The 26,691-nt window shown below is 37.6% G+C and overlaps 1 protein-coding gene across 11 annotated transcripts in view; it reads right to left on the bottom strand.

Annotated features, from left to right (window-relative positions):
• The window catches only part of R3HCC1L (R3H domain and coiled-coil containing 1 like), an 85,990-nt gene extending 59,595 nt beyond the window's left edge, over window positions 1-26,395 (bottom strand). The window contains exons 1-4 of one of the 11 annotated variants that reach the window (XM_041741391.1): window positions 25,526-25,623; window positions 8,227-8,336; window positions 5,134-5,179; window positions 3,974-4,060 (exon numbers count right to left, since the gene is read on the bottom strand). The gene's annotated coding sequence lies outside the window, so the exon portion shown is untranslated. Of the gene's footprint in view, window positions 1-3,973; window positions 4,061-5,133; window positions 5,180-8,226; window positions 8,337-25,525; window positions 25,624-26,014; window positions 26,147-26,218 lie in introns of those variants that run through there. The other 10 variants (XM_041741383.1, XM_041741374.1, XM_041741400.1 and 7 more) reach the window with 10 other exon arrangements.
• Window positions 26,396-26,691: the final 296 nt, after the last annotated feature.

Here is a 26,691-nt window from a genome sequence, read left to right on the forward strand (position 1 = left end):
TTCATTCTTTCTAGCTGCTATCCCAATGAATTCCAACAGCTCAAAGCCCAAAGGGAACAGCTGGGCTCCATTCCGAGGAGCACTCAGAAAGCTACCTTGCTTGCCAAATTTTTTACTAGCCAGTTCTGTGAAACGAACTCTGCAGTATTAGTGCACAGATCTGTGACTATGTGTATCCAGTGGAGTGTGAAGCCATCAGAGCCATACAAATCATGTAGAGTTTGTCAGTGATATAATCACTAGCCTCAAATGTGTGGAGCCTTGGATTTACTAAGCAGACCCTGCCTACCAACACCAAGGATGGTGCTTAATTAAAGCCAGGACAGGTTAAAATTTTGTCTTTTGCTCATAATCCTAAATTCTATCCAGTCTGCCTGGCTGGCTTCTACTCTCTTATGTACGTATCAAATTCTAAGTACTAATCCTTGCCTGTGTTCACAAGCACACTTCTGCAACCATTTGCTCTGTCGCCTTCTAGACACTCAGCTTGTCTATTTGGACTCTGTGCCCTCTTTGTTCCTTCCACATTATCCAGTGCTCTCAGACAGCAACTCAGACTCATATAACTGGACTCTGGTTCAAAGTTATTTCCACTTATGTAGCTGGAAGAAACAGATTCTGACTCCAGCTTTTTTATATAGATTCCCTTTGTGATATAGATACCCTCTTTTCAAAGCTCACTCATCCCCAAAGGACTTCCCCTATGAATGTTTCATTATCAGCTATACCCCACATCAGCTTAACCTACCTACCTATTAATGGCCCCTCTTGATTGATTTGGTGCACCCTGAGCCTATGGTCCAGAGAATTTGTAGGGTTAGAAAAATCTCAGTGGAGTGTTCTTCTTCTTGCTCTTGTGTAGTTTAATACTTTAATGTTTATGCCTTAACAACATCTATAGTTCTGTTCCTTGTCCAAAAAAAAAAAAAAAATTATGTACTATTTTTACAAGATACTACTTAATTATAAGGTTGTATCAAGACTATCACTGCCCTTCACATAAACATTAAAGAATTTTTACAGAATCTTAGAATTACGTTACTGAAAGGGACTGCATAGGTCAGAATTCAACACCTTAATTTCCCAAATAAGGAAACTGGGGATCTGAGCTTGTGATGTCCATGGTTAAATAGATATTAAGTGACAAAGAAAGGCTAGAACCTAGGTTTTAATTATAAGTGCTGTGTTCGTTCTATTGTTTTCTCAGACATTTCATTTTCATCCTTCAGATTTCAAAGACAGTGGAGATAATTAGGGTTGAGTGTCATTTGTGTGTGTGCCTGTGTATTTGGGGGGAAGAAGGTGACCACAAATAATTGAATTTGGTCACCCACACTATTGTGTCTCCCATCAAAGTTGCCCACTGGTCATCTGAGAGCCATTCATTATCTTGGAGAACAAAATTAAATGAATCCCTGCCAACTAGAAACCTCTACTCTTCTCCCTTATTATTCGTCACACTCCTATCTAGAAAGTTGAACATAGGAAAAGCAGAAATATATTTAATTCAAGTAGAATCAGAAAAGCAAGAAACTCCATAATTTATTTAAACTAAATGGATATAAGAGCAATGTGACCTCCTCATTTCCAAGGACACTATCTTCTTGTCAAAACACTGCACATGCTGACTGACTGGACTTTTACCCTCTTGTGGCGAAAATGTGTCACTGCTGCATTTCCAGAAAGGCCAAGCTACCTCCATATGTATCTTAAAAGCTTCTAGCTGAAAAAGATCTTTAAAAACCAAATGGTATTACCTCATTTTAAAGATGAGGAAAGTAGTTGAGGAATTTATCTAAGACTTACAGCTATGTGAGTAGGAACTGAGATCAGAACCGAGGTCTCGTACCAACTGAAACTAGTAGGTTTGTCCTCCTCCTAGTTGCCTTACCCAGGTCTTCACCCAGCAAGTACCCTGGATATAGCAGCCAAACAAAGTCTAATCAGGAAGTTAATTGTGCTGTAAAAATAATCGCATGATGCAGACCATAACCAAATATAGTATCCACACTAATGCTCATCTCCATTAGTATAAATCATTAGGAAGATTTTCCATCCCATTTCCACAAAATAGTGCCTCATACACTGGACAAGAACTCTACTATGACTATTCTTAACACCAGACAAAACATTTCTCTAAGAATTTTTTAAAAGGCACTACTTCAGGAAAAAAACAGCTTGTGTTATGTGAGCAATAAGAAATGACAATACTTTGAACTTTTATTTCTGTAAACTCCCTAAGTTCACAAAAAGGCTGTTTTATTTGCATTAACCAAATACACTATAAAATAATTTTTTAATATTCATTTGCAAGGCTATCTTACGTCAATGTAACAATCCTTTCATGAAAAAAGTCTTTTTTACGGAGTTTCTATTTGGTTAAGATCTATTAAGCCATGTCTAAGAGAATAATGATATATTTTTCAAAATCTGTGGCTGTGAACCATATCTAATTATGTTTTCTGTTTCATTAAGGTTCTGGCCCTACAAGCAAGATGGAAGAAGTGATAGAGTAGTACCAAGAGTAGTAGCAAAGGAAGAAAAAGAAGAAAAAATAACCAGCTACCATTTAATGAGTATTTACCACATGACAGGAACTATGCTAAATGTTTTATTTATATACATAAACACATGTATAAAAAAGATCTCATTTGATTCCAACTATAATACTATAAGGTGGCTATTATTATCCCAATTTTACAGATGAGAAATCTGAAGCTGAAGTAACTCAAGATGACACAGTTTTGAGTGCCAGTCAGGATTTCAAAGTCCCTGCATTTACCTGCTACAATATACTTCTTGATATTCAGCAGGATGGTCTCTCACAATAATGTATTAATTTCATAAATATTCACAATTTGCTTAGAATCTGTATGAATACAAAAGCAACTAGAGTTCAAAGACTGCTGCAGTGAAACAAGAAAACCAGCAAAGGTAAGAATGAAAGAACTTTAATGCTTTCACGGCATGTCTATTTCCAATAACCTTCCAGCCTTAAAAGTGCTGACAATAATAATTCACTACTGCCTCTGAAACTTCCTCATTCACCTTGCCTCACCCTCAAAGCCATATGGTGAAGAACTTCACCAGGTGTCAGAAGAGGAACTCCCTCTCTTCTATTCCCCATAAGAATAATCTCTATACTTCTTCCTACCAACTCCCCAACCATTTGAAAATATATCCTTTTCTACATACTTCCCTTTCTCCAGAGGCACATGTGAACATGGGAACAGCAACCAGTGAAACTGGTAACACAATTCTTAGACTGGAAAAAGCTTCAAAGCAGAATGTAAAGTGCACTTTCAAATCTGAGTCTAAAAACTGAAGAAACTTGTATATCAAATACCTACTGAAGATGTTCTTTTCAGATGTTATCTTAAACAGGATATAATAGTTACAGTATTTTGGTATTAAGTCTCTTTTGGAGATTTATAGCCTTTGCCACTCTGCATGCAGTTGCACAAGAATACAGTTTGCATAACTGGAAGAAGTACTTCATGAAAAATCTGAGTATCAAGACAATGAAACTGTATACAGGATACAGGATTCCAGTAGGATCGTAGGGACACCAAAATATATAAACAAACTATGGCATGAAAAGGTTTTTCTCACAACTAAACACAATTCATGTCCTCAAGTTATTTTACACTCCAGTGACTAGAGTCGCCATGCATCGGCACCAACTGATTTCACGCTTTATAGGCTGGGAAACGGTCTGAAGCTTAGTCTCTTTCACACTCCACTGACATGGTAGCCCCATAGTTCACAATTTAACTGTTCGAAGTTTAATGTTAGTACACCTATTACTGACCACCTCAAAAGGCAGTCAGACCAAAACTTTAATATAACTGAACAAAAGCAATATAACATGTAGGAGAAAGGTGGAGAGAAAACTCTGCTTCTTACTCTGCATATATACCTGGTGATGGGAAAAGAGAAAAAAAAAACTCCCTCCTAACACTTCTTTTCCTACCAGACATTGGAGGTTGATCTGTATTTCTGGACTTATTAGAAATTAGTTCCTCTCCTGAGTCTATCCCGGGTTCCAGTCACTGATATCCTAGAATTGACAAGAGAGTTAAAACAGACAAGACTTTAGGGCTGCACGTCAAATGTGACATGCATTAAAACTTGATCTTTCTTTCCTTTAGGGATCACAGACTAATGCTAATAAACCACACAATAAACTCTGAAAGTAGAAGCTACCAGGCTTAACCTGTGCTGTTGTATACATTACCTCATTTGATGCCAATTACAAACTAAGAGTAGCTAGGATTATCCCAATTTTACAGATAAGAAATCTGAAATTTAAGTTACTTAAAATCACACAGCTTCCAAGCATTGGCTAGGATTCCAAAGTCCCTGCACTTAACTACTATAGTAGACTAGAATATATGCCTTCTAAAAATTAGGGTATGGGCACCTGGGTGGCTAAGTCAGTTAAACATCTGGTTTTGGCTCAGGTCATGATCCTGGGGTTCTGGGACTGAGTCCCATGTTCGGGCTCCCCACTCATTGGAGCATCTGCTTGTCTCCCTTTCCCTCCACCCCTCCCCCTGTTCATGGGTACTTTCTCTAAAGTAAATAAATCCCCTCCAAAAGATGGGTAAAACAACAGATAGCAGAGAAGAGCTTTAAAAACAAAACAAAACAAAAAGTGCAGTAGCAGTAAGAGAAGAATTGCAAAGGGGATGGAATCCCTATGTTAGAAATAGCTATAACTCTGTCTCTCCTCCCTCCTTGTAGCTATACTAACAAGTGTGAAGGCCAAATGTAGCTGATAAGAATCTGAGAAACCAAGAGAAGCAAGTTTCACTTCAAGGCAGACATAGAAAAAATTAGAAAATTAACAAATAAGAGCTTCTCCTAAATGCAGACTGAAGGTTTGGGTTTTTTGTGTTTTTTTTTTTTAGATTTTATTTATTTATGAAAGACAGACAGACAGAGACAGAGACAGAGACACAGGCAGAGGGAGAAGCAGGCTCCATGCAGGGAGCCTGACATGGACTTGATCCCAGGTCTCCAGGATCATGCCCTGGGCTGAAGGCGGTGCTAAACCACTGAGCCACCCGGGCTGCCCCAGACTGAAGGTTTATTAATTAGAGATTCAAGAATAACAAATACTGTAATTACCTTAGAATATATCTTCAGAGCAATGCTCTTTTAAAAATCAGGAAGCCTAAAAAAAATAAATAAATAAATAAATAAAAAATCAGGAAGCCTGTATAGAGCCCTACAGAAGGCATTCCAAGTACAGTGTACTGAACAAACATGAATCAGCTACTTAAACTGCATTCTAATATCTATTATTTTTATGATACAAAAAGAAAAATAAATGTTAAAGACTTGAAAAGCTAACAATAGGTAACAGCATCTTCTCAGAGCCAAATATTTATTAAGTGCAGATAATGTATTGAGATCTATGCTGGGATGGTGAAGATTATAAAGTAAGACTACAAATAATATAACATGATTTGAACCACATGAATAATGTAACCTCCCCTTTAAGTTGTCCCCACCTAATGGGGAAGGTAAAAAAATTTTTTTTTCAAAAAAATATGAAGGTAATATATCACAGGCAAAGAGAAAAGCAGTAAATGATAAAAATCCAGAAAGAGAAGTATCACTAAGGGCCTGGAATGGCTGACGATGTCATAAAGTAGGCAGAATTGGAGCCAGGCCTGTATAAGCTGGTACAGAGAAGAGAATCAGGGGGAGACATTCCAAGGAAAAGGAATACCCTCAACAATATGAAGAGGCAGTAAGTCAAACAATGCTATTTTGGAGACAGTTACAGAAACTAGTCTAGCTAGAGGCAAAGGCTGAACCATACTGAACCATAATCTGCCCCATATTAAATTCTATTTCCACAATCCAGAAATACTCAGAAACCCATGCCTTGATGTCCGATGAAGACTGCTCTAGCTGGCCAAATGTTTCTGAAATAACATCAGTTGGTGGTATGTGTATATAAAATCTAATATGTAAATAAATAACAGGATATACAGTTGTCTGAGATAAAGGCCCAGTCATTCTGGATCTAGATATGGTAACTGGCCTTACTACCATTATAATAATTCCTGGAAAAGATAAGTCCCATCCCTACCACCCTGACTTTTATAAGTCTCATTTCCTGGCATGAAGTAGTATTTCTAGTGTCTTCAAAAATTTAAATCTATCCAATCCATACTTTCATCAACAGACCATCTAGCCTTATAGTTTTGATGACAGAATGAAACAATAACACTCTGAAAGGAAAAGTGAAACGCACAATTTTCTATTCTACCAACCTCCCCACACACACTCTGGATATTCATTTCAGAGTCATTTTAGCAGAGCTAACAATAGCTTCCATTCAAGCTACTTACAAAACCCAAGTTACTCCGCTCTTTTCTCATTTGTTCCCCTCCCCATCTTCTCTGTAACTTACACACGACCACTTCACTCTGCTGGCCAACAATTCACAGGCCATCACAGATTGTCAGCACTGCGTTCAGGGACTTGAGAAGTACTCTTGTGGGACAACGCAGTGTGTTAGTACAGCATTTTCTCGGACACAATGTCACTCTTTATAGCCAGCTGCAAATTAGTTTCTTCTTAAAAAAAATAATACTCCTAATAAGACAGGTACAAGGAGATTTTAAATAACCAAGATTAAAACTCACTTTGGTATGCTCTAAGATCAGAGCCATTTCAGACTCATGCACAATGAAATCCCATGCCTCTACTCACACAAACCATACACACAACTCTAGAAAAATCAGAAGTCAGCTTTCTGATGCTAATATAGCAAAGAAACTACCAAAAAAGATATGAAAGGAGAATATTATTTCCCTTTCTGTAGCTGTGGCTCCTCATCCTTAGATTCTATTTGAGAATACTTAAGCTCAGCTCTCAACATCAATATTTACTTTTCATTATATGCTGCTGTGTAAAACCATTTAATAGAAAATTCTGCAAATCACCAGTATCATTCCATTATAGTTTCCAATTTTTTGCCAAATGCTTTAGCAGCACCTAAGTAAAATTATCTTCCGACATTTGCTATGACTTACTCTCTTGTTACCACTAAAGCCTTCACCCTACATATCAGTTTCCCAGTTAACACTGGTGACACATAAGAATCAGAAGCTGAAACAGAAGGGATCCCTGAGTGGTTCAGAGTTTTAGCGCCTGCCTTTCGCCCAGGGTGTGATCCCGTCCCGGGATCGAGTCCCACATTGGGCTCCCTACATGGAGACTGCTTCTCCCTCTGCCTGTGTCTCTGCCTCTGTGTGTGTGTGTGTGTGTGTGTGTGTGTCTTTCGTGAATAAATAAATAAATAAAATCTTAAAAAAAAAAAAGCGGAAATAGATTGAGATCATTTAAGAGGACATGGGTAAGAAGAACCTCTTACAAAACAGTGGTCACATCAACTTACTGGTCTTCCAGGAAAAAAACCATATATATATATATATATATATATATATATATATATATATATATGAATGACAAAAAAAAAAAAAAAAAAACACCTACAGCATAATATTAAACAAAATCAGGGACACCTGGGTGGCTGAGCAGTTGAGCGTCTGCCTTCGGCTCAGGTCATGATCCCACAGTCCCAGGATCAAGTCCCACATCAGGCTCCCTGCATGGAGCTTGATTCTCCCTCTGCCTCTGTCTCTGTCTCTCTTGAATAAATTTTTTTTTAAATCTTTTAAAAAATAAACAAAATCAGTTTCACTAAATATCTCATTATTTTTCATTTCTAATTTGATAGTATTATTCATTCTGCTTCATTATGCTTTACTGAAGATAAAATTGACCATCTATTCTTCCTGAATCAACTCTTCAAAGCTCCACAATAACACAGCTTCTTTACTGCTCCCTGTATAAATGAGAGGGGGAAGCTCTAAAGCTTTACGGGAAGGATGTCAATTCTCAGTTCTTACAGGTAGGAAGAGACTGAAAAGAGCAAAGCTAGTATTCCAGCTCTGAGAACTAACGCTAATATTTAACCAGCCTTTGTTCCCTTTACAACAAACACCAAAATTAAGAACAACAGTAAACAGAAGAAAATCTTTGAGACCTTAAGTCCTTCAGGAAATTGCCGCTCGCAAACTTGTTTCACATGAGAGTTACAAATAAAATGACACTAAAGAAACAAAATATAAGCAAGCAAACAAATATTTAGAATAAATAAATACTTCTCTAATATATGCATGAAGTCGTCAACTGACTTACCAAATAAATGACATTTAATTTTTGAATAATAAAACTCTAGAACAAGCAGATAGATTTTGTCTAAAAGGCAAGCAGTACAAAGATTTCCTTCTGAGAAACAGCAACCTCACCTGGAAAATAATAATAAAAGTTATTTTTATAAAAATATATAATTATCACTTCTTTGACACCAATCTATGCAGTTAACTTTCATTATCTCATTTCATGAATACTAAGAGATTACCTACCAAAGAATGTACAATGAAGATAAACACAAATGACAAAAATACTTCTTAGAAGCTCATCAACCAAACAGAATTAAAAAATGTCATCTTTTCTCATTCTCAGTCCTGTGAAAACTAGTGAGAGGGCAAAAATGCCTATCATATGCCATTTAAAAAAGAGAGGGCAGGTACTGGCGTGGCTCAGTCAGTTAAGCACCTGCCATCGGCTCAGGGCATAATCCCAGGGTACTGGGACTGAGCCCCTTTTGGGGTTGGGGGGGAGCTCCCTACCCAGCAGGAAGTCTGCTTCTTCCTCTCCCTTCACCCCTCTCCCAACTTGTGTGCTACTCAAATAAATAAAATCTTTTAAAAAGAGAAAGAGATAAAACAAAATAATACAAATGATGAAAAACAAAAAGATGATCAACTTCTAGTCATTACTATAGTTCTAACTTACAGGATGGCACATGGTGGATGCTCAGCAAGAATATACTGAATGGATGGTTGGATGGATAAAAAGTAAACCAGCAAAGAAAAAATAAATCACATCAGTTAGCAGAGAAATGCAAATAAATGTACCTTTTTTTTGCCCATCAAACTGACAAAGATTTTTTAAAAAGCAGTAAGGTCTTGCTTTGGTAAACGCAGACTTAATAGTTCACACATTGTTGGTGGAGATGTACATTTTATTAATGTATAAAAGCATTTTTTTAAGATTTTATTTATTTATTCATGAGAGACACAGAAAGAGAGAGAGGCAGAGACATAGGCAAAGGGAGAAGCAGGCTCCATACAGGGAGCCTGATGCAGAACTCGATCCCAGGACTCCAGGATCACACCCTGGGCCAAAGGCAGGCGCTAAATTCCCCCTGTATAAAAGCATTTTAACAAATTTCAGATAATAAACTTCTACCAGAACACTTATTCCAGAATTATTTATAATAGTGAAAAATTATAAATAGCTTTAATGTCCACCTATCTGGGCAAGGTTAAATAAGCCATGGTACATCTAAACTATAGAAAAATAGTCATTAGAAAAATAACGTAGCTTTAAAAATAATGATATAAAGACCTACATATTTTTTTAAAAATGGAACATTTAACAAGTGTACAAAACCAATACAAAAATTTTGAAACAGGGGATCCCTGGGTGGCTCAGCGGTTTAGCACCTGCCTTTGGGCCAGGGCGCGATCCTGGAGTTCCAGGATCGAGTCCCACGTCAGGCTCCCGGCATGGAACCTGCTTCTCCCTCCTCCTGTGTCTCTGCCTTTCTCTCTCTATGTCTATCATGAATAAATAAATAAATCTTTAAAAAAAAATGATTAAAAAAATTTTTTTGAAACACTCCTGAGACACACAAAAGTAGATTTGAACAAATGGACTCAACACAACTCAACATCATAAAGATATCAGTTCTCCCTCAAGTTATTTATGAATTTAACATAATTCTAATAAAAATCTCATTTGAGCAAACTTTCTTATGCAGATAGCCATTTACTAAGGTTCAACAGGAAAATAAATACGTTAGAATAGCCAAAGAAACATTAAAAATATTAAAATCTATCCCTTGATACACTATTTAGCCTCTATAATTAAAACAGAATGATAATGGTATAGAGGGATCCCTGGGTGGCGCAGCGGTTTGGCGCCTGCCTTTGGCCCAGGGCGTGATCCTGGAGACCTGGGATCGAATCCCACGTCGGGCTCCCGGTGCATGGAGCCTGCTTCTCCCTCTGCCTATGTCTCTGCCTCTCCCTCTCTCTCTGTGTGACTATCATAAATAAATAAAGAAAAAAAAATATTAAAAAAAAAAGATAATGGTATAGAAATAGATCACTGCAAAAGAGTAGAAAGTCCAGAAATAAACTCATTGGAAACTTAATGTATTCTAAAGGTGACACCTCAAAACTCTGGAACAAAACTATACTTTTTAAAGAAAAAATATGCCAGGATAACTAATCAGCATTTGGAAAAAGATTAAACCTGTATAATGTTCATTAAAAAAAAATCTAAATGGAACAGGGATCCAAATGAAACAACTAAAATGATACAAATACTAGAAGAAAACATGTAAATTCTTCTCTTTCTGGAGGAAAGGAAAAGATATTCCAATTATAACCCAAAAGTCAGATGCAACAAAAAACTAAAAATTTCAACTAGATAAAAGCTAAACACACACACATATACACATACACACACACGTCAAAAGACAACTGACAAACTAGGGGAAAATATCTGTAATATATATAACTTATGAATAGTTAACATCCCTAAAAATAAAGAATTCTTAAAAACTGAGGGAGAAAAAGACCTAATAAAGAAATCAATAAAAAGATACAAGACAATTCACATAAAAAAGATATTTCAAAAAAAAAAAAAAGATATTTCAATGACCTTAATACATATTAAAAGATGTTCACTCTCTAACAAAAGAAAGAAACATTAAAACTATGTGGAGATACTTTTTACCTATACGGTGAGCAAAAACCAAGAAGTATTAACAACACACTCTGATAATAAAGTTGTGGGGAAATGAACACTCTCATACACTGCTGGTGAGAATTCAACCCCCACAGAAGGGGATTTAGCAATATATATGAAAATTACACATGCTTCTAAACTTTTGACCCAATCATCCCATTTTAGGAATTTACCCAAACATATACTTCCAACATACAAAAATACCTATGACCAGGTTAGTCCTTGCAGCACAGTTTGTAAATGCAAATATTGAAACAGCATAAAAGAATGGTTAACATACTCACAAAAGAGTAGTACTATGCAAATGTCAGAGGGAGGTAAAGACAGAGAGGGAGAGAGGGTCAGTCTATAAATTGATATGAAGGATTCCAAAATATATTCTGTTAAATGAGAAAACCAAAGTACAAAAGAATTATCTATAATATGTACCTTTTGTGTAAAAAAGAAGAAATAAGAAAATATACATGTATCTCACCATTCCTGGGGGAAAAAACACAGTAAGGATAATTCACCGAATGATGAAACTAGTTATCTACAGAGGGTAGGTGGAAACAGGTGGAAAGGAAAAAGGAAAGGGTGACACTGCACTATGTATTTTTTGTACAATTCTGACTTTTGGAACCATGTTACTGTTTCACATACTCTAATAAGAAAGATCAGAATGGGGAGAAAAACTTAGAATAAAAATATAACTGAACTGTATTTCAAATGACTAACATAACCATGTGAGGGAGAGAAGAATGCTAGAGAGAGAAAACTAATCCAAGTAACTATTAAATATGGTTTTTAGATCAGCACTGTCCAACGGAAACATAATGGGAGCCAACATATGTAATTTAGTATTTTCCAGTAGCCACTTTAAAACAGGTGGAATTAATTTTATTAATATATTTTATCTAAAGTATCTAAAATATTTCAACATATAATCAACATAAAGATATTACTAAAACACTGATGAGATACATTCCTTATTTTATACTAAGTTTTCAAAATCCAGTGTATATTTTACACTTATAACACAATTCATGTGTAGTAGCTACCCTATTGGACAGTGGAGATTAAGACTATATACTCATAGGCTAAAGGAAACGTACCAACAAATAATGAACTCTACTTAGTAGATGCCTTTTAAATAGTGGTATGAGTAAGCGACTCTTGAACTATTTTCTGATATTCTGGGATTGAGTCAATAAGTAAAAATATGAATACTAAGGCTAGATTCCTCACTTTTGGAAGAGGGAGTTATAAATACAGAATAAAGGAAGGACAGAATAAACCCAGTACCAGCTGGAATCAGAGTTATCAGTATAAAACTCACTGCTTTCAGTAGATAAATCAAGATGTATTGAATGTGTGTGTCTACAGATACATACCACATACATCTATCTATTTCCTAAATGCCTACCAAGAGAGCCTAGATCAATGTTACCCAGTAGTAACAAGAGCATCTAGAGTCCAGATCATGGCTTTTAAAACTGTTCTCTACTAAAAGGAACCAGAGCTTCTTGAAGAAATAACTCATTCCAGAGTTCAGGCTGGGAAGGTGCCAGATGAGCCTAGAATATTTTGTTGGGCTAAAAAGTAAGGCAGTACTCAAAGAATGAGAAGGGCAAGCCAAAAGGAGACAGGAAATCAGCTTGAAGGGGCTCCTGTTGGCCAAATCAGGGACAGCATCAAAACAAATAATTGTGAAATAAATATTATTATAAATAAGTGTAGAAGAAATGGCAGAATTAGAAATTCACCATTTAGGAACCATTATGAAAATGAATTCAGGTAGAAATCGCTGATAATTAAATTGGTGAGTAAAAGTTCAAAAGGTAACAGGACATCTATAAAGTCTCAAACTGTTTTTTCTTTTTTTTTCTTTTTTTTTTAATTTTTATTTATTTATGATAGTCACACAGAGAGAGAGAGAGGCAGAGACATAGGCGGAGGGAGAAGCAGGCTCCATGCACCAGGAGCCCGACGTGGGATTCGATCCCGGGTCTCCAGGATCGCGCCCTGGGCCAAAGGCAGGCGCCAAACCGCTGCGCCACCCAGGGATCCATCCCTCAAACTGTTTTTTCAAAGATACTTCAGAATTACAAACAAAATGAGCACCTGGATGGCTCAGTCAGTTGACCCTTGACTTCAGCTTAGGTCATGATCAAGTCCCCCTACACCCTCATTCCAGCCCTGGCCCTCAGCCTCTGCCCTGGGCCTGAAGCCTGCTTGAGATTCTCCCTCTGCTCCTCACTCCCATCCCTATTCCCATACATGTGAGCATTCTCTCTAGGAAAAAAAAAAAGTAAATGTACTTAGCCCTACTGAACTATACACTTAAAAATAGCTAAACTGGTAAATTTTATGTTACATATATCTTACCACCAAAAAAATTACAGAAGGAAAAATCATAACTACACTGGAAAACCTGGCAGGTACTACGTTTCAAAAAACAAAAAAAAACAGGGTTTTTTTTGTTTTTTGTTTTTTTATTGAAGGTATAAAACAAGGAAACAAGGACGGATTTTTAATGGAGTGATCCAAGATCACATTACCAGTAATTCAACATCCTATGCTTCCTGCACATGATACAGAAGTGTAACATTACTACTGTGGTACTACTGCCAAAAAATGGGTAGCCTAAATCTAATCATGAGAAAACATCAGATAAATCCAAATTAGAGGCATTCTACAAAATAATTGTTCTGCACTCTTCAAAAATGCCAAAGATATGAAAAGAACAGATTGAGGAAATGATCCAGATTAAAGGAAACTAAAGAGATAGGGCCATTAGAATGCACTCCATGATCCAGAATTTTCTTTTGATATAAAAGTGCATCATTGGGACAAGGGTTGAAATATGAACAAGTCTGTAGATTAGATAATAACATTAAATAGATGTTAATTTCCTGATTTTGACAACTGTACTGTGGTTACATAATATCCTTATTTTTAGAAAATGTACTCTGAAGTATTTAGATATACAAGGAAATAGGTCTGTACCTTACTCTGAAATAGTTCAAGAAATATATAGAGAGAGCATATATACATATATATATATATATATAGAGAGAGAGAGAGAGAAGAAGAAGAAGAAGAAGAAGAAGAAGAAGAAGAAGAAGAAGAAGAAGAAGAAGGAGGAGGAGGAGGAGGAGGAGGAGGAGGAGGAGGAAGGAGGAGGAGGAGGAAGAGGAAGAGGAAGAGAGGAGAAGGAGGAGAAGGAAGAAGGAGCAGGAGAAAGAGGAGAAAGGAAGAGAGAGGGAGAGAAAAGGGAAATATACAAAAGTGTTAACGTTTGAGGTATCTGGGGAAATTTTTGTAGATTCTTGTAACTTTTCTGTAGTCTGAAACCTCAAAGTAAATTAAACAGAAAAAAAAAATGTTAGCACAGTACCTGACACATAATCTGTAATCAAATAAATGGCAGCTGTTAGAAGTTGCTAATATTATCTCTAGATTCTACACACACACAAAAAAAATCCTCTTAAGAGATATATACATTTATGGTGGGGAAAAAATAGGAGAGAAAAGCAAAATAATAGGTGTTTCATTTAAACATACTTGAACAAACAACACAGGTAAATGCACAGAAAAAAACTAGAAAATATACACTCAACAGTTAACAGTGGTTAGCACTGAGTTGATTCTTATTTTGAGTGATTCTTATTTTGAGTGATTCTTATTTTCTTTCTCATACTTATCAGTATTTGCTAGTTTTCTTATAATGAAGATGAATCATTTTTTATGTTTCCCAAAAATTATTTGTAGACATTAAAAGGACAACCCATAATCAAGTAAGGCACAACATTCTTCCTTTTCAGTAACAGTGCCCTCTCTGCAGACTCATATTTTGTTATTGTTTTTGAGTACCATATCGTGTTATTTGCCTTTCATATGTTATTAAAATTATAATGGTCATGGAGTATCATTTCACATAAAAATATTGCAGTTAGTCTCATCAAATCATTTTGGCCCCATGGGTTAAGAGAGTGGAATGGACATAAGCTACTTTACAGAATCCTACTAACAAAGAAGTTTGTGGGGTTTTTTGTTTTGTTTTTTGAGATACAAATCAACAAGGATGAAAAGAGGAGAAAAAGGGAACACAACTTTGGAAGTTGGAACATATACAGATATTACAGCAGGTCCTGGAGAGCCAAACCCCAAGCCAGCAGTAGAGAAAGCGGAGACTCGATCCAATTTACAGCCAGAAATCCACACAAGGGTCAGAAACTGCCACTACTACCTCTGGAATTGGAAGTGAAATGGAGAGAGGGCACTGAGTGAAAGCTATTTAAGAAGCAGTTAGATCCTTAGATCCCCTTCTCCCCTCTGAAAGAAGAAATGAGGTTATCTCTATAGAATGTAAAAAGGATGATCTCTGGTTCACAGGATGACTAAAAGTGCAGAGGTCTTTAAAACAGGGTGATTAAGTGACCCTGTTAAAAGCTAAGATCTATTGTTCCCCACCTCCATCCCCACACACCAGCTCCCAAAAAATGCAAATTGCTGTAGATTACAAGGACCTCGGAGTAACTACAAATATTCAGCACTACATAAAAAGAGACTTGGACCCACACCAAGACACATCACTGTTAAATTTTGGAATACTAGGAATGACTCAAGAGCTGAGCATTTGGCTTGGGCTTGGGGCATGATCCCAGTATCTGGGATCAAGTCCCAGGGCATTGGACTCCTTGCAGGAAGCCTGCTTCTCCCTCTGCCTATGTCTCTGCCTCTCTCTCTGTGTCTCTCATGAATAAATAAATAAAATCTTTTTTAATTAATTAAATTTCAGAATACTGGAACAAAGGAGAAACTCAACAAGTTTCCAATGAGTAGGTCCAAATAAGAGGATTTGCATTTGTTGAGGCCTTCTCAACAGCAATAAAGGACATCAAGAAAAAACTATGCCTTCGAAATTCCAAAGAAAAACATTTCCAATCTAGAATTTTACACTCATCCAAACTATATTTATCAAATGTGAATACAGGAGAAAAAAAAGACACTCTGACATGGAAAGGCTCAAAAAATGACCTCCCATGTATATTTTCTTAGAAAATTACCAGATAACTGAAAATTTAAAGTTCTAACAAATTTAGGAAAAAACAGATTGTTTGTAGCCATGATAAATTGCCAGAAGAACCAGTTTTAAATCCATTCAATTGATAAGGCCAACTTAATCCAGCAGGCACTCTTTTACAAGTCAAACAATAAGGAACAGATTCACTCCAATAAACACATTCCAAAGTGCCAACCAATAAACAATGTCACCCAAGTAGCCATGCTTCTACAGATATTAACCCACTTCCACCTCTTAAAATCTTCCAATCCCTGAACTCTACACTTCCCAAACCACTATGTTTAACAATCTGCTTTGTTCAAGAAGATTGGCCTGATGAGGTATTCTAGATAGTGAGTGATAGTCTCACCATCCTTTGACACCAAATGAAGAAATAAACCAAAACAAAGAAAGGCATAGAATATGGAAAACAGGAAATCCAACAAATCCAACAAAGTGAAGGAATATCGGTGAATGGACATTTCTGGATTCCAGGATGCAAACTGCACCAAAAGTAGAAGGCACCTGATCCAGACTGAAGCTATAGGAGTCAGGCATGTTGAAGGCTGTCATCCCCATGCTCTCTGCCACAGTAACATGTTTTTAATCCAACACAACTATTAGAGGATGTGCTCTACCTAAGCAAGAGGGTAAATGATGAAAAAAGATGATAAAAATCAAACTGAAAAGGAGAAAAAAGTATAAAGATAACAAGGGGAAATCTTCCCAGGAAAAGGGCTGTGAAGTAGGCTCAGATAGGAGGACAATGAAGGTCTCCAGAAGAGAAGTTGCCAAAATTTTTTTTTAAAAGGAAAGAAAATTGGAACTGACTGATTACTGTGACTGATTTGTGGAAAACTGCCCTGAAAGGCTACTATTTCAGACACTATCAGCAAATAAAATTTGTACAGCCATAATAATGTAAATACAACATTAACTATCTCATTTAATTGAATATTATAACAACTAAATTGGGAAGCTAAAGGAGAAATAGTAATGGTAATGGCAGTTTAAGAACAGTACATATTTCTCTCCCATAATAGAAACTCAATATATAATGAAAAAAGTGGCTGAAAGTCGTTCCCTTCAGGAAGGAAACAAAGAGTACACAGGGATTCACTATATTTTGTTATAAATCCTTTTTTTTTTTTTTTTTACTGTTTGACTTTTAAAACTTGTCTATTTTAAATGATATGTCTGTTGATAAAATATAAAAAACAGCAACTGATGAATTTATCTTAAATGTATTGTTCATTCAAAAATATATAAATAAGACATTTTCAATTGAAAGGAATTTAAAAAATCTTTGGGGAAAAGAGTTCTTCCTCTTTTTGGGAAGACCTTCATATTTCCAATGCTAAAAGAACACAAATATACAAAATCTAGAGACTTTAAAAATAAAACAATTTTAAGGCAAATAATTAACACGAGTAGACAGACAGAATTCAGTAATTGTTATACTAGAAAGATCGTAGGTCTGATCTTACTTACAAATTCATTACTGATCAGGAGAATGCAAATAACACATTTAATTAAATTTGTCCATTTATCTATTTTGGAAAGTACAATTAACAGCAGTGAGAGAGAGCAGTAATATAAAAGGACAGAGATGGATTAAAACATTGCCCAAAACAACCAAACTGGAGAGTGGATGGAAAGTGAAGTAAAATTATAGGCTTAAAACTACAGAAGTATTAGAGGCTTATTTACCATCATTTTACTGCACACTGCTGCCATATGAAGTAATTTAGGCCAATGCCAATGTTAAAAGAGGAAGTCTATAAAAATCCACACACATGTTTATTTGTATACACACAAGCATACATGTACATACAATTTTTTCCTTATAAGGGATTGATAATCCTTATTAAACAAGAATTCATGAAGGATTACATCCTAAAAACGAAATATTGTTGAACCAATCTGACAAGAGTGGTTTTATACTCACAGTTTTCCAATGTGTAGAAACTCTGTTAAGGATTACCAATAATGACAAAGTGTCCTAAAGACAATTAACTGTTATCTACCCTATATTCTTCATCTAGCTACACTTGGATTACCCTCATTGTTCCTGTACTTTATGCCCAGGCTCTGACCACTCAAGATAGGCTACGTTTCCCAACCTCTCCAGCAGAAAGGTATGGCTGACTAATTTTCACCAATGGAATATAACCAAAAATGGTACATGTAATCAGAAAATATCCTCAAAGGGAAGGAGATGTGTTCTCTTCTTCCTCCCTTCTGACGATTGGAATGTAAATGAAACAGCTGGAGCTCCAGTAACTGTCTAGACCATAAAGTGACTTTGGAAAAGAACAGAATCCATGCACAGAGGAGAAGCAACATGACACCCTAACAAATCAATCAGACCAGTCCTGGACTACTTTTGGAATATCTGACATTAAGAGAAATACAATTCTATGATGTTTAAGTCTCTGTTCTCTCCATCTGCTCCTTTGCCAGCCCCTTTTCTGCTTCCCAACCCCTTTCTATGAGTATTTCCCAATATTCCGCCCTTGGTCTTTTCTACTCTTCTCCCACTGGGTTCTAGGCCAACATTCTAAAAAACAAACAACCCACCCCACATCTCTCTATGTCAGATCTTTTGTGTTTTAGTTTCATCTCCAGCTGCCTATCATTTCACTTCTATGAGATATAACTAAACAGGAACATAAGTGATTTTTAAAACAAACAAAACAGAGAGGCACCTGGGTGGCTCAGTAGGTTAAGCATCTGCTCTCTGTTTGGGTCAAGATCCCAGAATTCCGGGATTGAGCCCCATATCAGACTCCCTGCTCAGCAAGGAGTCTGCTTCCCCCTCTCCCCTCTGTTCCTCTTCCAACTTGTGTGCTGTCAAATAAATAAAATCTTAAAAAAAAAAAAAAAACAGATAATACAATAGTGACAATAGCAATAACAGTGGTGGTTGTGATACTAATAGATGGCTAATATTTACTGAGCTCTTAATATTTGTGAGGCACTGTTGTAAGCACAAGAGCTAATATCAACAACAATCCTATGAGGTAGGGAGTATTATCACCATACCCATTTTAAAAAATGAGGAAACTGAGACACAAATAACTTGCTCAAGACACTTAACTAATGTACCAAAGAGATCATTCAAACCTAGGCTTTCTAGAACCTACCCTTTTAACCAGTGTGCACTAACACTTTAAGGATGCTATCACAGCTTCAGACATTTTAAGTTGTCCTCAGCAACCACGCTACAGTCATTTATACATCCACCATAGTAATAAATTTTATGCCTCTGCAGATTCATTTTTAGAAACTGTCAAATATCACTTAGAAGTAAGTAAATAAGATGAGTGATCAAGCTAGAAAATACTCCCTTGAAAACAAAGGATACGATTATCAAGCAATGAGACTGGTTTTCTTGTATGACTCAAGTGGTCCTGAAAGCAGTTTCAAATGACAAATTCCAAACAATATATTTGCTAAAATAAATGCACGACCTCAAAAACAAATTATTTTAAAGGGGAGAGCATTCATTTTTAAGTTCTTTAGTTTTAAAGCACCAGATTAAAAATAAATAAATAAATAAAGCACCAGATTTTTTAACTACCACTCAAATTATCTAATACCTAAAACCTGTAATAGCACTTGCACTCATTATCTTTCTCCCTAGGCCTATTTGAGCTCCCTTCCCAATGTCACTATCAATGACACCATAATATACTCACTAGATCAGGCTCAAAACTTTGAGTTATCCTGATTCTTCCAGCTCTTCCAATCCCATGTTTACTGTTCTTCCTCCACAAGAGCTATCATGTTTTGTTTATACATTACCCTACCAGTGTCCTATTGCAATACTCTACAGCCACTCTTAACTAGAGGTTATCCCATAAAGCTGCCAGGACAACCTTTCTCACTGTTTTCATCATATGACTTTCAACAGAAGTACCATCACCCACAGGACCAAATTTATATTCCTCAGCCTAACCTTCAAAGCCTTCCATTAATTCTTCCTCATTATCACACATATATAAACCTAACAAATCTCATCTCATTACTACTCATCATCAATAAAAATCAGACCTTTCATTTGTGCAATACTGTTAACATTCCCTTTTTGTCTCAGCTCACATATCGTACTCATTTTTGCTTCTAACTTCCCATCCTTCCTTTCTGTGTGGAACTCTCTTTTGTCTTCTCCAATTTGTTATTCCAGCACTTCCTTCAAGAGCCTCCTCTTCCCTGAAGCCTAAATAACCTCACAGATACTGATATATTCAGTATTACTCAACACAGGGATCATCCAGTAGCAGAACTATAAGAATCTCAAAGACTGACTAGACCAGGTCTTCTGTGTATGAGTGATTGTTCTGTCAAATACCTTAGAAAGTTTGCATGACAGCTACCATAATAAAAGCCCAGAGATAAACTATAACTTGCCCAGTTTTTCAGTTTGGCAATGGTAAAGCTAGAATTTGAACCCGTTTCCTAAATTTCCCATTCAAAATGAATATAAATTTGAAGGTCACTGCCCAGAATATAATTCATGTTAATTCTAGAAGTTGTGCTAGACACTATTCATAAACATGTTACTTTTTTAAAATTAGGATACAAAAGTTCTATACAATAGCAAGAGATTCCAATTTAAGGGTATCTGCATTACATTAATACACATACACAGAAAAGAGAAAGGAAGGAAATAATCCAAAATGTTAACAGTTACTTCCAGATGGTGAAAATACAGATATATCTTTCAAATCCTCTGTAATGAGCACATATTGAATTTATAATAGTAACAAGAAATGTTTACAAAATTAAAACTGTATGACATTATAAAGTCAAAGATAAATTCCTTGACTGAACTCAAGGGTCAGAAGCAAAGAAAAATTTCAGACTACTCAAGGAAACAAACAAGAAGCACAGTACAAACAAGAAACACTATGGCAAGAAGGGAAAGAAAAGCAATGTCACATTAATGGCATTGGTGGCATAAACCAAAAGCTGCATGGCTCCTGGGGCTTGTCAACTCCAATATTTAATAAATCATTGGTTCTCACACTAGAGGAGTCAAGAGACCAAAAAAGGCCACTGGAAATTCTGAATGTATTGAAAGATGGTCACACTGAGTTTGAAACTGTTATTTAGAATGGTTGCAGAAAATTACCAATCACATAAACAAATCAAGGCTATTTCTTTTCTTCTGGGTCTTTTCCTAAAATGAAAATGTGAAATGAAAGCACAAAAGTTCTGAAAAAACTCAGAATTAAAAAGTTTAGAACCACAATATAGGCTAATAAATTCATCTTTTCCTGGCACTAGGTTTTTAATTCCAGTACAAAATCCCTTATCCAAAATTCTTAGGGCCAGAGAGGCTTCAGAAATCCCAAATTCATGGATGAGTTTGTGTTCCTCTCTTAAAGACTCTGCCCTTCAGTCAGTTACTTCCCCGCACCTACACAGTACCTCATTTCCAAAACATTCTTGTTACCTTTTGCCTCTGATCTTTGTAAACAAGCAGGATTGCTATTATTATCCCTATTTTACAGATAAGAAAACACCAACTGGACTACCGGTATAAATTTGAAAGCATGGGATCCATGTGTGGCTCAGAGGTTCGGTGCCTGCCTTCAGCTCAGGGGGTGATCCTGAAGTCCCGGGATGGAGTCCTACATCAGGCTCCCTGCATGGGGCCTGCTTCTCCCTCTGCCTGTGTCTCTGTCTCTCTCTCTCTGTGTCTCTCATGAATAAAAAAATAAAATCTTTAAAAAATAAATAAACAAATAAATAAATTTGAGAGCTTGCGATTTAAATCCAAGTGTTTCTTTTCTTTCTTAAAAACTCTTCTGGTATTCCATGGTAAAGAACTTGAAACAGTCCAACTACAAGTCAATATTAGAACTATGCATATATTCTTTTCTAAAAAGCAAATCTCCTACTAACAAGTGCCACATACCTTTTGCCCCTATTTTGCCTCTGGGCCAAGTTAAATGGTCAGGAGCTGTCACAAATCTGTATCATCGTATTCATCTGTTAACCTGTATTATCTAGGACCCTCACAATACTAAAGACCAGAACCTGCTGTCTCCAACAGTGCTTCCCTGCTTCTCTATTTTTTTTTTTTAAAGATTTCAGGTTTTTTTTTTTAATTTTTTATTTATTTATGATAGTCACACAGAGAGAGAGAGAGAGAGGCAGAGACACAGGCAGAGGGAGAAGCAGGCTCCATGCACCGGGAGCCCGACGCGGGATTCGATCCCGGGTCTCCAGGATCGCGCCCTGGGTCAAAGGCAGGCGCCAAACCGCTGCGCCACCCAGGGATCCCCTGCTTCTCTATTTTTATCCCTAGTCTGACATTCCACATTTGACATAAAAAGGAAAAAGAAAAAAAAAAAAAAGACAAGAGGGACAACAAATATTAATAAAACTGAAGAGTGAATTTGAAGAATGGAAAGCTATATAGAATACTAGCGTAAGACAGGTGAAAAATACACACCACGACTGGGAGCAACTGGTCTATGTTTTACTTCAAATTCAGGCTTAGAGCTTGCTGAGCAACACCCTATAACTTCTCTTCTATCTAAAGCTGTGACAACTGGGATTTCTCTGTAATTCAATAAACTCTTATGGGTACACCAGCATCATCCATCCTGCTGAGCTCATTAATGGGGACCTCTAAATGTTTTCTCCACTAGCTAAGAGCACATTTTCTGGTGGGTGACATAGTAAAAGGAGGGTTCTCTTTCAAGATATGAAAAGTCTAGTTTCATTTCTTCTCACTTCTCCTATAAGTGGGAAGTCTACAACAAATACTGTTCAACAACTAAAAGAAATGTCTAAATTATAAATCAGGTTAGTGGCTGTCAAAGATCATCCTTTAGGTCCCCAGTTTTATACAAAGTGTGAGAACTAGTCTTATATTTATACAGGTTTATAATTAAAAATCTATACTTTTACTTCTGGTAGTAACTCATTTAATTCTGTCTAATGAGTGTATGAGTACCAAATCAACAATATATCAGTTTTATCATTCATTCTGGTGAGCTATTTTTTGAGTAGTTAGCTTATGGAGCTAATGAGGACAGGGTCATAGATTCAAACATGTGGGCCAATTAGCTTTGCTGTGTTTCAGGATTCTATGGTCACAGTCAACAACCTTAACCTTGGCTAACAAAACAAAACAAAGCAAAACATACATACATACATATATATACACACACACAAACACTAATCATGTAAAGCATTAGGGAAATGAATGCAGATGTATTACCAAACAAAGCAATGATTATCAGAAAAACATAATAAAAAAATTTTAAGTAATAATAATAATATGATCTACCTTTTGCTAAGGCTGGTTAGTACACCACACAAATAATCTCTAATCTTTTCAGGCATATGGGGTTGATATTACTATCCCTGTTTGACAGATAGGAAAATGAATTCAGAATGATAATATGAATCGAAGTCATAAATTACTATTAAGTAGTGGAGCCTGGATTCAAACCTTGATCTAACTCCAAGCTTAGATTATTTCCACGATACCCTATATATATATATATACAGTCTCTCAAGAGCATGCCTTAGGGACATATGACAATCAACAAAATGTTTTTATTCAGAACTATTCAGCACAGTCATTACTAACTGAGCATATCCACTACATACACTTAGATGCTACAGCTGAGAACGAGCCTACCTTCCAAAACTTCTCTAGGTAAAAAAAAAAAAAATCATGAACCAAAATTTTAAAACAAAAGAAAAAATAACACAACAGAGTACACTAAATTTTAATGGAAGCAACTACTGTCATAGTTTTGTATAAAAGTTTATAGTGAAGAAATAGTTACCTGGCTGATTCATAACTAAACATAAGAATGAGGGGTGCCTGTGTGGCAGAGTTGGTTAAGCATTCAACTCTTGGTTTCAGCTCAGGTGATGATTTCAGGTAGTGAGATTGAGCCCCGTGTCAGACTCCACGCTGAGCATGGTGGAGCCTGCTTAAGATTCCATCTCTCTCAAATAAATAAACAAATCTTTAAAAAAAGTAAGGATGTAATTTATAAGGCAGAGCCAGAGGATACCACATTCAAAAAGAGAGTAAAAGAAACATTTCCTAAATATCTGAGTCTGCAGAAATCTTGTAGTCAACACTCATTTGTAGGAACTAAAAAAAAAAAAAATTCAATTCTTAACCCTAAGATTTTGCTTTGACCAACAAATCAGCTTTCTCTATTAGACTTTTCTTTTGGTTTCTCTAAACTCTCACTCCTTGCAAATGCACATATACCAATGTCACTAACGGTTTTCACCTTCAAAAACGAGGTCACCAAACCTTCTGGAACCTACCCACTAAACTAACTTTTGGAGTCAAATAGTCTGACTTAAAAAAAAAAAAAAAAAAGGCAGGGGTGAGGGGAAGGAAAAAATGCTCTACAAAACTGTCTTCTAGTCAATAGTCACTAAATCATAAACATAGATAACTTCTACTACAAGCTACAATACGCAGACAAAACCACATTCTTACTACAGGTTACAAATGAAGCACCAGTCCAAAGCACATCCCAACAACAATCTTTTCACAACAGCATTTGGAAGCCTCTAAAAGTAAAAAAATAGCATAATATAATTTTTATATAAAGTGCAATTGCTAAAAAAAAAAAAAAAAACCTGCAATCTGAGAATGTCTATTTACAGTATTTTTGAGCTAAGAATAGCTACCTCATTTTACAGGAAAAAAAAATCTCGAGAAGTACATTACCTAAATTATCATTTTTGATCATCACCGTAGTCAACAATTACAACAAAATAATGAGCACTTACTATCAGCACTACTAAGCTCCTTATATTCACATCTCATTTAATCCTAATAGATACCTTGGCAGGTAAATGCTACTATATCTATTTTAGAGACTAGTAAACAGGCTTAGAGAGATCAACTAATTGGCCAAAAGTTAATGCAGAAGTCACAAAGTAAGACAAAAAGCCACCTGCTTAGTCTCCGATCTTAACTGCCAGAAGACTGGAATATGGGCTATTTATAATATTCTGAACTCTGACTATGAAGAAAGAGAGTTAGGTGAAGATAACCCCAACGTTTCAGCTAATATGCACACGAGGTTAGTGGGATTGTGTCAGAACTAGAGCCCGATTTAGCACCAGTTAGTATCTGAAAGGGGGGGGGGCACGATCTGTTGGAGCCGGGCATTAATTTAACACAACTAAGAAACTGTTAAGTGCTAAGATACTTGCACTTCTGTAATGAAGGAAGGTTAGAACAGAGCAAAAAGGGTAGACAGGTGGGTGTGTTGCGGGGAGGGAAGTGTCCTCATTCAGGGGGCAGGGTTTAAAATCCAGATGCAGTTGAAAATGTACTCCACAGGGGCTAGGGCCTTAATGTCACCTCTTCAACAGGTACATGACTTAAGAATGTGTGTGTGGCTTCCTCCTATTTACTAACTCATTCGATTTTCACAGAGCATGGTCATCTTTATAATCGAGTTCACAAAGGCGTGAATGTGGTTTTGAAATTACAACTGGCAGAGACTGAAGACAGGAGGAGGGGGAGGTGGTATCTGATACGTGCTTTCTCACACGTACCACTTCTGTTGAAGCCCCCAACGCTGCAAGGCACGCAGGACGAAGACCATCATCCCCATTTTCCAGACACACAAACCGAGGCTGCGGTAAACGGGCTACTACAAAAGATCACAAGTCCAGCAAGTGACAACCCTAAGACTCCCAGAACATTAGAGCCCAAATCCTATGCCTCTTCCCTTTCCCAAGTCTGAGAGGCGGCTTTATTAATAAAAGAAAAAACTTAATAATCGGCCCTGGGGTTCTCCGAGGGCCGCCCAAGAAAACCAGGAAGTACTCCTCCCGCAGAGACAGCTCACTCCCAGCCCACAGCCCACAGCCCACAGCCCACAGCCCGGGGCTCCCGGCGGCCGAGCGGACCCACTCGGAAGGCTCGGCTCGCAGCCGGGAAATCGCCAGCAGCCCCGGGGTCTTCTCGGGGTGGCCTCGGCGGCCCACAGCCCCGGAACCCCGGGGCGGGGGCGGGGGGGTCGCCACGGACCCGCTCGGTACCTGTTGAAACCCGGGGAAGAAATGTCCTCTCCGCAGAGAGTATTTGGGAAGAGGGCCCAAGGCGGGCACACAGCCCCCAGCACAACAGGGCCTCGGAGGATCCCCGCAACCCCGGGCCCGCAGGGGTCGAAGGGCCGCAGCTCCCAGTAACCTCCGCCCCAGGCGCAGACCCGCCCCCAGCGTCACGTGAGAGAAAAGAAGTACCGGTAACAAAAGGGGAAAGGAAGTATTGTCCAAAGTGTGCGGGGAGGAGCGGGAGCCGCCAGCCGCGGCTCGGCGTGTGGACGGAGGGAGGGACGGGGACGTGGGGCCGCTCGTTACCGGGGGCGCCGTGGCTCTCCGCTTCCGCCGCCGCCTCGAAGCTCTCCTCTTCCGCCCGCGCCGCTGGGGCGCGCGCCAGGCCTCGACTCCGCCCCGCCCCGCGCCGCGAGGCCTTCTGGGGGTTGTAGTCCGACCACGGCCCGCGCGGCGCGGGCTGCTCCGGGTCACGTGGGGGAAGGGCCGGCACCGACCGCGAGGGTGGGAAGGCGTGTGCGCTTCGGGCTGCCGACCCTACCCCCTTCCTCTCATTCGTAAGCTGAGCTCGGACCCGCTCACGTCTCGCTCAGTCACACCACCCCTCCTTTTCCCTTGACAGCCAAGTTTTTTTTGAGAAAGGCAATCTAATTCGCCTCCAA

This window comes from Vulpes lagopus, chromosome 2, assembly GCF_018345385.1.
Source record: "Vulpes lagopus strain Blue_001 chromosome 2, ASM1834538v1, whole genome shotgun sequence".
In the NCBI taxonomy this organism is placed as follows: domain Eukaryota; kingdom Metazoa; phylum Chordata; class Mammalia; order Carnivora; family Canidae; genus Vulpes; species Vulpes lagopus.